Source organism: Crinia signifera, chromosome 3, assembly GCF_055691185.1.
Source record: "Crinia signifera chromosome 3, ASM5569118v1, whole genome shotgun sequence".
In the NCBI taxonomy this organism is placed as follows: Eukaryota; Metazoa; Chordata; class Amphibia; order Anura; family Myobatrachidae; genus Crinia; species Crinia signifera.
Genome location: NC_139219.1, coordinates 46,377,931 through 46,392,344, shown reverse-complemented (window position 1 = coordinate 46,392,344; position 14,414 = coordinate 46,377,931).

Genomic DNA, 14,414 nt, shown 5'->3' with positions numbered 1-14,414 from the left:
ACAGTATTGCGTCCGCCTCGCCGCCCCACCGCCCGGATACTGAGACGCGCGTGCGTGGGGGATAGAGGCGGATAGAGGCGCCGTGTCAGATAGAGGCACCGTGTTGCTGGCGATCCGCCAGCAGCATGCTGCTGGCGGATCGCCAGCAACACTAAGGCCGGCTCCATCTGTAAACCTGGACTTATAGCAGTTACCAACAGGGCCGGCGCCACCACTAGGTAAATCTAGGCATTTGCCTAGGGCGCCAGCCACTGGAGGGCGGCACTTCGCCCCTCGCCTCTCGCATGGAGGCTGCAGGGGTGTCCGTGCCGGGTACCTGCGGCACTGTGTGATCTGGCGGCGGGGTCCCTGCAGTGATGCGCGCTATCCGGCAGCCAGGCGGCGGCGCGGGAAGCGCTGCTGGGTTTGAAAACATTCCGCATGCTGATTGGCTGAGATTCAGCCAATCAGCGTGCGGCGAGTTTTCAAACCCATCAGCGCTTCCCGCACCGCCGCCTGGCTGCCGGATAGCGCACATCAATGCAGGGACCCCGCCGCCAGATCACACAGCACCGCAGGTACCCCCCCCGTAGGCACCGGGGCGCCCCACCCCCCCTCGCCTGGGGCGCTCCGGTGCCTTGCACCGGCCCTGGTTACCAACCACCTCTACTAAACTATAGACAGATGATATTTAGAAAATGAAGGAACAGGTATAAAAAAAAAGCCCATTTATAAAGCATCATTCATCTAATCACTCTCAAGTACAGTAATAAGTGGCCAATGACCTTTTCTTGCCATCCAACATTAAATATAGATTTAAATAAAGCCAATTTCGACAGCAATAAGTGATTGGCACCTACAGGCAGAAGCCAGGCTCCTGCAACCCATCAGGTCTGTGAGGGTTCAAATCAGTGTATCTGACAGGTTCTCAAAATTTTACGGTACTTCTTGACTTTCACGGCGCCACTCTAGATAGGACAGATAGGATACTAGATAGGATACGATTTGTATGCGATTTGACATAAGATATCGCATAAGATATAGGATAGGTCAGATAGGACAGATAGGACAGATAGGATAGATAGGATACTAGATAGGATACGATCTGTATGCGATTTGACATAAGATATCGCATAAGATATAGGATAGGATTTACTATCCATTTCATTACCCCACTATCCACTAGGGCGTGGAGTTGATTTTATATAGCGTGGCGAGCGCAGCGAGCCACCGAGCCCGAAGCGTGGCGAGCGCAGCGAGCCCGCGAGGGGCGGCGGTACGCGTCCTCCGACCTTTTCATGCCCTACTATCCACGTCGGCGTGGAGTTGAGAATAGAATAGTGTGGCGAGCGCAGCGAGCCACCGAGGCCCGAAGCGTGGCGAGCGCAGCGAGCCCCGCGAGGGGACGCGTATAACTGTGAAGGTATCCGCGTCCCCTCGCGGGGCTCGCTGCGCTCGCCACGCTTCGGGCCTCGGTGGCTCGCTGCGCTCGCCACACTATTCTATTCTCAACTCCACGCCGACGTGGATAGTAGGGCATGAAAAGGTCGGAGGACGCGTACCGCCGCCCCTCGCGGGCTCGCTGCGCTCGCCACGCTTCGGGCTCGGTGGCTCGCTGCGCTCGCCACGCTATATAAAATCAACTCCACGCCCTAGTGGATAGTGGGGTAATGAAATGGATAGTAAATCTTATCCTATATCTTATGCGATATCTTATGTCAAATCGCATACAAATCGGATCCTATCTAGTATCCTATCTGTCCTATCTGTCCTATCTGTCCTATCTGTCCGATCTGTCCGATCTGTCCGATCTGTCCGATCTGTCCTATCTGTCCTATCTTCCTATCTGTCCTATCTAGTGGCGCCGTGAAAGTAAAGAAGTACCAATTTTACACACCAAACTCTACACACTATGAAGTAATACTCAGATGGGGAGGAGGAGGATAGACTACTACAAGGAGGGAGAGAAGGATGTGAGTGAGGAGAGGGGTGAGGGAAGCATGGGCTGTTGACACGGAACGCAGCAGAGAAAAAAGTGCCAGTGAAGAGAGCCAGGGAATACTTACACACAGTTCACTTCTCTCTGGCAGCTTCTTCACTCCCGGAAAGCACCCCATTCTAGTGCAGCTACCGATGCGCTTCCGCGCGATGTGTACTGCGCATGCGCAATGATGGCACAGCGTCATTGCGCATGCGCAGTACACATTGCGGATACATGCGTGATGACGCTACACCGTCATCGCGCATGCGCAGTACAAATCGCTTAAGAGAAGGGGCCGCTCTGGGAGAAAGGGGTCCTCTTCCGGGAGTCCGTGAGATGTCCCAAGATTCCGGGAGTCTCACGGACATTCCGTGAGAGTCGGCAACCCTGCCCTAAAGGTGTGCTAATGGTGTGGGTGTTTTTTTTCCAATGCTCCAGTCTGTCCCAGGTCCTCTCCATGTGCTCTGCAGTGTGAAATTTCCCCTGATTACGAGGTATCCAGACTCATGATAGATTGACTCTAGGTCGACGGTCAATAGGTCGACAGGGTCAAAAGGTCGACAGTCAAAAGGTCAACAGGGTCCAAAGGTCGAAAGTCAAAAGGTCAACAGGGTCCAAAGGTCGACCGTCAAAAGGCCAACAGGGTCCAAAGGTCGACAATCAAAAGGTCAACAGGGTCAAAAGGTCGACAGTCAAAAGGCCAACAGGGTCAAAAGGTCAACTGAATAATGTCGTCAGGGTCCAAAGGTGAACAGTCAAATGTTGACAGGGTCAAAAGGTCAACAGCCAAAATGTCAACGGGGTCAAATGGTCGATATGGAAAGGTTCAAGTTGCATTTTTTTACACAATTTTGAGCCGAGATGTGCCGACAGGTAGTATTTCATACCCTACTATCCACTACGGTGTGGAGGGAGAATATAATAGTGTGCCAAGCGCACACTATTATTGTGTGCCCAAAGCATGGCGAGCGTAGCGTGCCATGCGAGGACACATGGTACACTTAGACGGTGTCCACGTCGACCTATGTCAACATAGACACCCAAAAACCATGAAAAATTCATGTAGACCTTTTCCATGTCAACCTTTTGACACTGTCGACCTTTTGACTGTTGACCTTTGGACTCTGTCGACCTTTTGATTGTTGACCTTTGGACCCTGTCAACCTTTTGACTTTTTGACCCTGTCGACCTTTTGCCTGTTGACCTTTGTGCCCTGTCGACCTTTTGACCCTGTCAACCATTAGTGGTCAACCATATGACTATAGACCTACAGTAGACATTGTAGATCTAAAATACCATAACCGATCACGAGGGAAGGATTATTATCTGGTAACCGAAACATGTGAGATCCAACTCCAAGAAAGTCGTAAATGCATGAGATCTGACTCAGGGAAAGTGACATTGTGCCTCTAGTATTTGAGTTTGTCCGGAATACCAGAGCAGTAGCAAACAGAATTCTGACCCTAACTCTCTCTCTAACTATCGTCCTATATCTCAGCTCCCATGCCTCTCCAAGCTACTGGAGAGACTTGTCTACTCTCGCCTCACAAACTTTCTTAACTCTAACACCCTATTAGACCAACTTCAGTCAGGTTTTCGCTCTCAACACTCCACTGAGACAGCACTGACTAAAGTGGTGAATGATCTGGTAACGGCTAAGTCTAAAGGCCATTACTCACTACTTATTCTTCTTGATCTTTCTGCTGCTTTTGACACCGTTGATCACTCTCTTCTCTTACAAACACTACACTCCCTAGGTCTTAATGATACAGCCCTTTCCTGGTTCACATCTTACCTATCTGATCGCTCTTTCAGTGTTCGCTTCTCTAACTCTACTTCCTCTTCATTACCTCTGTCAGTCGGAGTTCCGCAAGGTTCAGTCTTAGGTCCTCTGCTCTTCTCAATCTATACCTCCTCTCTTGGCAAACTAATCAGCTCTTTCGGATTTCAGTATCACTTGTATGCTGATGATACTCAAATCTATCTATCAACCCCAGAGTTGTCACCAGTGGTTTTGGGTCGAGTTTCTGATTGTCTCTCTGCCATCTCATCTTGGATGTCTTGTCGCCAACTCAAACTCAATATTTCCAAAACGGAATTACTTATATTCCCGCCAACTAAGAACAGTTACCATCCTGACATCTCCATCGCTGTTGACAACTCGATAATCTACCCTACCCCACAAGCTCGTTGCTTAGGGGTCATCCTCGACTCTGAACTGTCCTTTCTTCCCCACATTCAATCTGTCTCCAAATCATGTTACATGCATCTAAAAAACATATCCAAAATACGACCCTATCTCACACAAGACACTACCAAATCTCTTATCCATGCACTCATTATATCCCGCATTGATTATTGCAATAGTCTACTAACTGGTCTTCCCAAGAACAGACTCTCACCACTGCAATCAATTTTAAATGCTGCTGCTAGGCTGATCTTCCTTGTAAGACGCTCATCGTCTGCTGATCCGCTCTGCCAGTCCCTCCATTGGTTGCCTGTATATTACCGTATTCAATATAAAACACTTCTACTTGCTTATAAAGCTATTAACCATACTGCACCAGCATATATCTCTGCACTTATCACAAAATATCTCCCATCTCGACCACTACGCTCTACACAAGATCTGCGTCTCTCTTCTGCACGGATCACTAGCTCCCATTCATTATTACAGGACTTTTATCGGGCTGCTCCCATCCTATGGAATGCCCTTCCACGCACATTAAGACTCTCCACCAGTCTCCAAACTTTCAAGCGTTCCCTGAAAACTCACCTCTTCAGGCAAGCCTATCATATTTATGTTCTACATGCATAACCCTCCGAGGCACTTATGTATTATATAGCTTCCTTTCTGGACTTGTAACTGCTATGCTATTACTGGTGCCTGTCCTTATGTTTCCCCCTATATCCCTATAGATTGTAAGCTTGCAGCAGGGCCCTCCTACCTCCAAGTCTGTCTGTTGTTACCCAGTTTGTCTTATCACTGTCTACTATTGTAAAGCGCAACGGAATCTGCTGCGCTATATAAGAAACTGTAAATAAATAAAATAATAATAAATAAATAAACGCAGGATTTTCAGAAGGGGGTTTCCAGAGGGGCAGAGCAAAGCACAGAAATGGACACTTAGGTGACCCAGTATATGCCGGGTCAGTTAAAGTATTATAGATAGACCAAATGTATATTAATAATATTAATAATAATAATAATAATAAAAAAATATATAAACACACACACACACACACACACACACATATATATACAGTATATACACATACAAGGGCGTCAACAGCAGTGTAGACCCCTGGGCATAGCAATGTATTGGGGCCACTACTGATCCTCCAGCGGTAGGGGTGGGGGAAGCTTTGATGTCCCCCGGGTGGTAGGGGGTATTATATCAACCGCTCAGCATGTAGGGCCTGGATCAGTAATTTCCATTAATTACCCCTTTACTGCACAGATGGTGGGAGATGGGGTGGGAGAAGGGGGCACTGGGCTGAATGAAGGGGCCCTGATACATAACTTCCAGGGTGGTAGAGGATGTTTAATATGCAGAGGAGGGGTGTATAGTGGAGTGGGCAAATTATTCATCATTTTCTGGTGGGAGGACAGCTTGCTTGACTGCAGATATCTCCAGTTACCAGAAATACATTTATTAGATTTTAAAGGATTTAAAAACTAGAGAATCCCACCTACTAATGGAACTGGGAATAGGGGATCAGAGTTCAGGAGGCAGAGCAATCTGCCAACGAGTATATAAAACTACATACCAGGTGTGTGGAGCTGGAGCAGTAACCAGCTGCTGGAAAGCAGATATCTCTGGTTCTGGGAACAGTAGAAACAAGCTACTAAAGTCCACCAATGGGGGAGAGTCCCAGCTTTTGGAATATACCCTCAGAGAAACTCTAAGTCAGACAGAACCTGAAATATCTGACTGGGAAGAGCAATTAACAGGCTTGGATGGGGACCACTGCTTTGAAGTCAGATATCTCCGGTTTCCAAGGGCCGATTTTTAAAATTCATGTACCCATGGAAAGAGGGGACCCTCAGCTTTCAGAATAGGGCCCTTAGACTCCTGGGGGGGTTTCTGGGTACCCATAAACCCCCCCCTGCGTGCGCTACTGCCAGAGCTGGGATTCGGAAACACTGGAATCGACTAAGTTCATGGGTGTTCAAGTTTTCAAAAACAAAAGTTTATCTGCATGGTTCTGTATTAAGACACTAATACCCCTTTCACATCGCACAAAATTACTGGTGCATGCCGGTCTCTTGCTAGTTTTACCTGGTAATTTGTGTGATGTGAAAGAAGTTACTGGTTACAGCTAACCGGTAGCAACACAGCAATTCGAACCGGGTAAGAGGAAGGGTTCTTACCGGTTTGTTGCCGTGTTGCTGTGCCGTGTTGCTGTGCAGTGTGAACAGGTTAATCGGATTGAGTGACCCATTTCCTGTTCACACTATGGAGCAGGCAGCGCTTGGAGAAGCGCCAGCTCTAAAGGTCCCCATAGACGGTCCGTTTAACGGATCCGTTCGGGACTTAAATAGTACACATCGCATCGCATGCCTTGTGCATGCATTGTGCATGCAATGCGATACGATGTAAAGCTAGTAAAAAAAGTATGTGCAGCACATACTTTTTGTACCGTACTATGTGATGCGCGGGAGCGTGCATCGCATAGTACAGAACGGATCCGGACACAACGGAGCGTGTATGGGCTCCTTAAGTGCTGCCTCCTCCCCCACCCCTGATGACCCTCCGCCATGCCCCCACATGACGTCAGCGAACCAGCAATATTGCCTGTTCCTTGATGCGATCTGAACAGACCGCACATGCTGGGTCGCACTGGGACTGAACTGTTTAAAACCCTGCATTTGCGGTCTGAAAGCAGTATGATAATCCTAAAGTTAAAGCACAGGCCTTAAGTTATTGGCAAGGGTTCGGGCACATGCAGCTGATAAAATCTTTCAAGGGTTTGACTGCAGAATAGTCCAATCCTTGCCAGTCACAACAACCTGCTATGAATGAACAGGAGAGATCAACTGTGAAACTTTGTAAATGGTCTAGAAATTTTGAGGAATGGATGAACCCTACCTAGCATGGATACTGTAGAATGCATAATGTTTCATCTTATGTTTAATCTCATGCCCATGGAGTAAACTCTCGGTAGGACTAGATGTTTCCTTATTAATGGCAAGATGCATCAATGGCAAAAATGTGGACAAACCTCTAAATATGCTGTTTTCAGTGGTTTGACTGCATTCTCCATATGCCCCAAACTTCAAAAGCAAAACATGCACAAAAGAACTTCATGGGTCATGGACCCGGAAGTTCTCACACCACGAGGAAATCTCTCTATTTCATAGCTTACAGCATTAATAGACGATGCTATGCATTCGGACAATGGCGGGATGCAATGGCATGGCTTCATTCATCTCGGACGTCTGTTCTTGTTGTGCCGCATGGAGTTTCTTTATTCCTCAAAAAGTTTGTCTTATTTGGACAAATTAAATGACTGGAAGCAACAAAACTGTTGGATTCCCATGATCCCATAATAGACTGGTCCTACAGTTTCTACCATGTTTCTATCAAAACTCCTTCTAAAAGTATAAACCCATATCTCAGAGTATAATTTAATTTCCACAACTACACTAACAGACTCATTAGGACCAGTACTGTCCAAGCAATTTATTTACCAATATGACAAGGGCAGGACTTTTGGAGACAAGGAAGATGGTTGCCCTGAAGGGCTACTCTATTGTCCCAGCTTCCTTTATCCCCTAGCAATAAGCACCCAAGGCACAGCTGCTGCTCCTCTCACACTTTGTACCATCAACTCTACTCTATGGTCCAGTGCTGGACTAAACCATCCCTCCCCTGTGTGCTTCTCAATCCACCCCACTCCCCCTTCCCCACCTTGGCTTCCACCGTCCACCAGCTGCTGGGGTATTGGAATGGAGGAGGTAAGGGTTCACTGGTGGCTTGCACCTCCCATAAATACCATTTATCAGTTTCTGCATTGGGTAGTGCATTGGGTAGGTGGCAGAACACACAGCATCACAGAGATGACACCACAGTGACCATCAGCAACAGTGGAGCTGAAAGCCGTGGACATAGTATAAGGGGCTAAGTTACGTGTTTTATTATAGGGAAGTGGTTCCCAAACTGTTTGCTTAGGCACCCTGGGGTGCCTCGGGATGTTTGCAAGGGTGCAGCGAGTTGGGGGTGCACTACCAAAACAAATGAAAGTGAGAGGCAAAACCAGTGTTGGTGGCTGCCAATCATAAAATGTATGGACAATTAGAACCACAGCAATGTTCACCAACACATAACTGAACCTGAGGGTGACAGTTAAGCACAATTTACCTTATTTTTTTATCTATCCATAAGAAACTTTTTGACTAGGGGTGCCTTGAACAAATGCTGATATTCTAGGGCACCCTGGTAAAGAAAGTTTGGGAACTACTGTTATAGGGTTAAGGGGTTAATGCTGTATGGTTGGTTAAATGTTTGCATATGGTATAAGAAGTGTTTATTTTGATAAGATTAAGCTGCTTAATGAATATAAATATTATTAATTATGCGGGGGTTACTTATTCTGGGTATGAGAGAGTTAATCACTATATATATATAAGCCTAAATCCTCCTCACCTTTTTGAGGTGAAGCACCTCCAGTGACCACTAGAGGCCACTTAGACCAATTTACTCCTTAACAGGAAGTGAAACCAAAATGATACGTTTCAAACTTCCTGGATATGGACAGAGGGAGCTGTGGAGACAGAGATTGGAGGTAGGAGCAGATTTATTTATTTATTACCAGTCATTTGTATAGCGCACACATATTCCGCAGCACTTTACAGAGAATATTTGAACATTCACATCAGTGCCTGCCCTGTGGAGCTTATAATCTATATTCCCTACCACATGTACACTCACACACAAACATTCTAGGGTTAATTTGTTGGGTGCCAATTAGCCTACCAGTATATTTTTGGATTGTGGGACGAAACCGGAGTACCCGGAGGAAACACATGCAAGCACGGGGAGAAGATACAAACTCTGCACAGTTACAACCATGGTGGGAATCGAACCCATGACCACAGTGCTGTGAGGCAGTAATGCTAACCATTACACCATCCGTACTGCCCAGATATGGGTGTGGTATAACACACCGACAGTCGGGATTCCGACAGTCATTACTCCAACGTCGGAATCCTGACTGCACAGCGCGGGGCGCAATGAAGCCCCTTGTGGGCGCGCTGCGCTCGCCACGCTATTTTATTCTCCCTCTATGGGGGTCGTGGACCCCCACGAGGGAGCAGTCGGGATTTCGACGTCGGAGTAATGACTGTCGGAATCCCGACTGTCGGGGAACCGTCCGGAACCCCCAAATATGGACTAAGCCTTGGATAGCCAACTCCAGTCCTCGAGAGCTACCAACAGTACATGTTTTACAGATCTGACCGAATCACAAGTGAAGTAATTAGCTCCACCTTTTGCAGCAGCTAGGGAAGCTGACCACACACCCCTGGAGATTGACCACACCCCTACATTCCTGTGGTGGGTCCTTATTTCCCCAGTCCAACACTGACTATTAAGTGGCAGTTATGTTGAATGGGGTTGTTGCTTAAGTAGTTAATGATTTTGAGAAAGGTTGTTTAATGATGATATGATAATGTTTGGTGGTCACAAATAACTTCTCAGTATTGTCCGAGAGTCACTAAACTATATATATTTACTCCAGGTAACTCAGATAAAGTTACTCCACGGTGTAAATGATAACACCCTCACAAATGTGTTGAGAACATGCCGATTGCACTAATCTGGAATAAAATCCAAGACACATTTCGCCAATCGCTGGGCCACAGCTTTTATTTATTTTTGTTAAGCGCTTCGCCTTAGTGAACCTTCTTAAACCGTTACTATGCTGGCGCTTCTATACAATACGCATGTAAACAGACTGTTTGTCCATAGTCAAACCATTATGCCAAAGTAGAGTAATGATGTCAACAGTCCCTTCAAGCGATCTCAATGGAGGCGAGCAGGTGAGACAGTTTAATAGAAGAGCGTTGTTTTCTTTTGAAGGTGAGCGGATTAAGAACGCAATATTTGCAGGGATGGAGACACATTATTAGGAGCAACATAACTTAATGTATGACAGTATTAGTGGTAAATGTGTACGTGAGCTGCTGAGGACAGAGGCCCATTCATTTCACTTGGCACAAGAGCAAGACAGGTGTGCAGAAATAGAGTAAAAGCTATTATCATCCCAGAGAAAAACACAGAGTAATGTGAGTTTGGCACCTACTGAAAAACAAGTATGTCAAAATATGGAATAACATGAATGTGTTGGTAGCAAACATCAGTCATCAAAGAATTAAAAAAAAAACGAGACGCTTGTCCTCCGAGACAAATCTTTGAGTTGGGTATGAAAACGCCCCGTGGGCACCTCTCCATGATTCACAGTTGGCATATAAAGCAATTGGGTGAGCCAGTTGGTTCTGTGGCAGAGTAATCTCCCTTGGATTGTGGAAAATGAACCTGCGGGCTTTACTCATTATTAGCTGAAGATAATATCTCACTTCCCGATTATCCTCAAACATTTTTTTTGGCCTTTAACACATACCTCGTTTATTAGTATGTTTGTGGTGTCAAAGCTTATTTAAGGTTAAGTGTCAAACATTATTACATTAATTAATAAGAAATAAGAAACAGCAATCAGAACCCATGGCATTAAAACTTTGAAAGGTTTCTGTCTACGTTAAGGAAACTCGGCCGGGTGGTTTATATACAAGTTTGATGGAGGGCGCGCTTTCCATATGCTGGTACTGTAAAAGGTAATGTAAGAACATAGGCATGTTTGCAATAAATTGTATTCGTTCTTGAACAAAGCGGACCTTTATTCCATCAAAGTGTAGCTTTAAGATAAAGGTTCATCGTATTAAAAGCTTAAGAAATATCTGTGCAAGTAAAAGAATGATCACCTCTTTGCATTGAAAAAATCTCTGAGCTCATCGGACGAGCTCTCAGCATTCACATTCAGGCGGCCGCTGATTGGCTGAGAGAGCTCTATCTCATACAATCAGAGGGCCGCCCAGTGCTTTAAAATGTTTTTTCAAATTCTGCCCCCGCCGCTGACTACTACCACCTCCTGCCACCCGCTCCACTACACTGATGCCCGCCAGCCCTCACACCGCCCCTTGATCGCACTGTGAGTGATCACATGTGGTTAAAAACCACATGCAATTGCACATGCAATGTCAGAAATATTATGTGCAGCACACAATATTTTTCAATGTGACATTCGATCGGCGTTGGTTCGGGTTACACATTTAATATGTATGCAATCCTTCGATTTATTGCACCGATGCAGTCCAAACAGAAGGATTGTGAGCAATATCGCCCTAGTGTATGGGCACCATTAGATATGTATGGATACAATCCAGTTTGACTACAAAATAATCAAGCCCTAAGAGAAATCTGTATGGACAGCGATAACTGCTCTCCCTACGAGTTTATTCCCAAGTCTTTTCCTTTGTGAGACTCCTTTCGGGAACAGGGGCGTCTTAAGAAAGGAGGAGGCCCCTGTGTGCAGCCCCCTCCTCTCTGCCAGAAGCTGCGTTGTGGAGTCTGAGCACTAGAGCACTCAGGCTGCACTGTGCATGCACAAATCATCAGAAAAATGGCCGCTGCTCCATTTTTCAGGGGATTTTGGCAGTGAACCTGCCAGCGCCACTGGACTTCGGCAAGTAAATCAGTGAGGTCCCCCTGAGACTCAGGGGCACACCACACCCATTATAGATACACCACTGTCCAGGAAACAGACAATGGAATCAGAGCTGCAGGAAATAGATTCTAAGATCTCTCCTAAGTAAAGCTGGGAACACACTAGACAATCGGCCAGATGTATCAAGCTTCATAAAGTGATAAAATGTGAGTCCAGCAGAAAAGATCTGCTGTACAGGATAGAGATAGCATAGGTATTGCCAACAACTACCTCTACTACAGTGTCCCCATGTGTAATACAAGGACACCGAAAGGGGGAAATGTGTAAGTAATAGATTGCAGAGACCAGCAATGCACAGCTTGACTTGATAAATTGCCAAAACAACACAAAAGAATTTGCTAACAGTAAACCTCATTAGTCCAATTATGTGCATGGTACTGTATAATGCGGATGACATTGACGTGAAGTGACGGTAACAGTTTCTGCCACTACATTGGCATAACCAGTGAAATAAAACAAAGCCTGGTTCCAGCAAACATGTAAGAAGGCAGAAAGTATAACCAAGTGATAATCTTGTAGGTTACTGGAAATCAGCAGAGATCTAATCATCATAAGCTTTTTCCTGTGTGAACATTTAGGAACAAATGTAAACTGATCATCGGCTTATTCATCTGCATTTTCCTACAGTGGTTTCTATTTCACAATGTTAGAAGCTTTTCATGATTGAAATGAGTATGTGTACGACAGCGGTGTAACTATAGCACCGCAGCCCCTGCCACCGCGGGGGGGCGCTGTGCATGTGGGGGCGCCGGGGGCTGTGGTGCTATAGTTACACCCCCCCCCCAATCCCCCGCAGACTTACCTATCTCACTGGTCCCGGCAGCTCCGTTCTTCTGCTGAGGACCACCACAAAATGGCCCTAACGGCGGGGGGCCCCCCAAAACTTAGTTACGCCACTGGTGTATGACGCTGCTGAGGACATTAGCATGGCCCGATGCTTTTCCCAGGAAACAAAACTTTTTTTTTAAATAATCTCCGCACACACTGCACCCAATGTTTAATGCTTACCCTCCGGAGTCCCGCGATGAAGGCAGCAACACTGCAGGAAAAATGGTCACCATGCCATTTTTCTGGCGGTTCGCGCATGAACAGTAGAATTTGTGCACTCTAGAGCTCACACTCTACTGCACTAGGCGGCGGGCGTTGCTCCCAGCAGAGAGGAGGGGGCCTGGCTGGAGGAGGTTGCACACGGGCACTCTCCTGTCTTAAAGCGCCCAATAGGCAACGACCTGCATGTTCAACGTGGCACCGGTGATGTTATTGAAAAATATTGTTAACGATATCGTTCAGCATGTACGCACTATATCTTCCACCCGTATCGTTCATGATATCGGTTAGGCTACAGTGAGGAATAGAAGAGGAGTTAGGTTTAGGCTGCTGGATGGTGGGTTGGGTTAAGGCAGTGGGGAACAAGGGTTAGGTTAAGGTAGTAGGGAACAAGGGTTAGGCAGTAACGGGATGATTAGGTTTAGTGGCGGAGTGAGGGTTAGGCACTAACGGGGAAGGTTAGGCTTAGGCAGCAGGGGAACAAGAGTTAAGCACTAAAAGGAAAGGTTAGGGTTAGGCTCTGGGGAAGGAGAGTTAGGGTTAGGAGGGGGCAGGGGGAAGGTAAGTATATTTACATGACCTTTGTCAGGATTTCCTCCATCGGGCTGCCGGCATTGACATTCTGACTGGTCATTTATATGTATGAGTGATCGGTCAGTGACAGTGTTCTCCAGTGAGAACACTCACCTGCCTGGTGATTAACTAGATTTATCCAGCATGCTGTGAAGTGAAAAACCTGTGCAAGTGAAAATTCCTTGCATATGTACTTATATACCCTCTCCAAAATGAGAAGGTCCCCGCACCTTTCAACCCTCTCAGCCAAAAGTCCCATGAGGGGAAAATAGGGACTGTGGGTCCTCCTCGCAGAAGCTTGGAGAGACCCTCTTCCCCAACCCCTGAGAGGTTAGGGCGGGTGGGTTCTCGGCACTGAAGTTTGGAGGAACCCTCTTGAGCACCCTCCTCCTTGCAGCTTGGGGTTGCCCCAACTACCCCAGGGCTAGCTGAAGCACCACCCAAAAGGAGAGAGCCCCGGTACGTGGGAAGCCCATAAGGGTCATTCCTACAGCCCATAAAAAACGTGACAAACAAAAACCATGAAAAAGTGCTGTGTGTGTGGGCAAATAAAAAAATAAAATAAAACTGCAGCCAGGTGTGAAAAATTGTCCCTCACCAGCCAAAAGGAATGCAGAGTGTAGGTGCTATACTAGTGCATGGTATGCAGACAACCAGTGCAGGTTTCAGGTACCCCGGGTTTCCCTGGGGGCACAGTGCAGCCTCGGGCTTCAGGCTGCCAGCCAATCAGCATCCGACCAAGTGTTTCTCTGCTCCCACCTAGGGTGTTTTCCAACCCCTGGCATGGGATGAATACTCCAGCGCTCTTCTCCATTTACTCCCTTGAGGGTTGAGGCCCCCTAGTAAGAGCAATCTACTCAGTCCCAGTGTTTCTTGTATCCCAAGGTTAAGGTTCTAAGCTGGGCTTTTCACTGTCTCCCCATCAGAGGCTACGAACCTCTGGAATGGGAGCAATCTACTCAGTCGCAACGTTTCCCAGTTACTTGGGAATGTATACTAGCCTAGGGCTTTTCGCTTTTTCATCCTTCAGGAGTTACAAATCCCATCA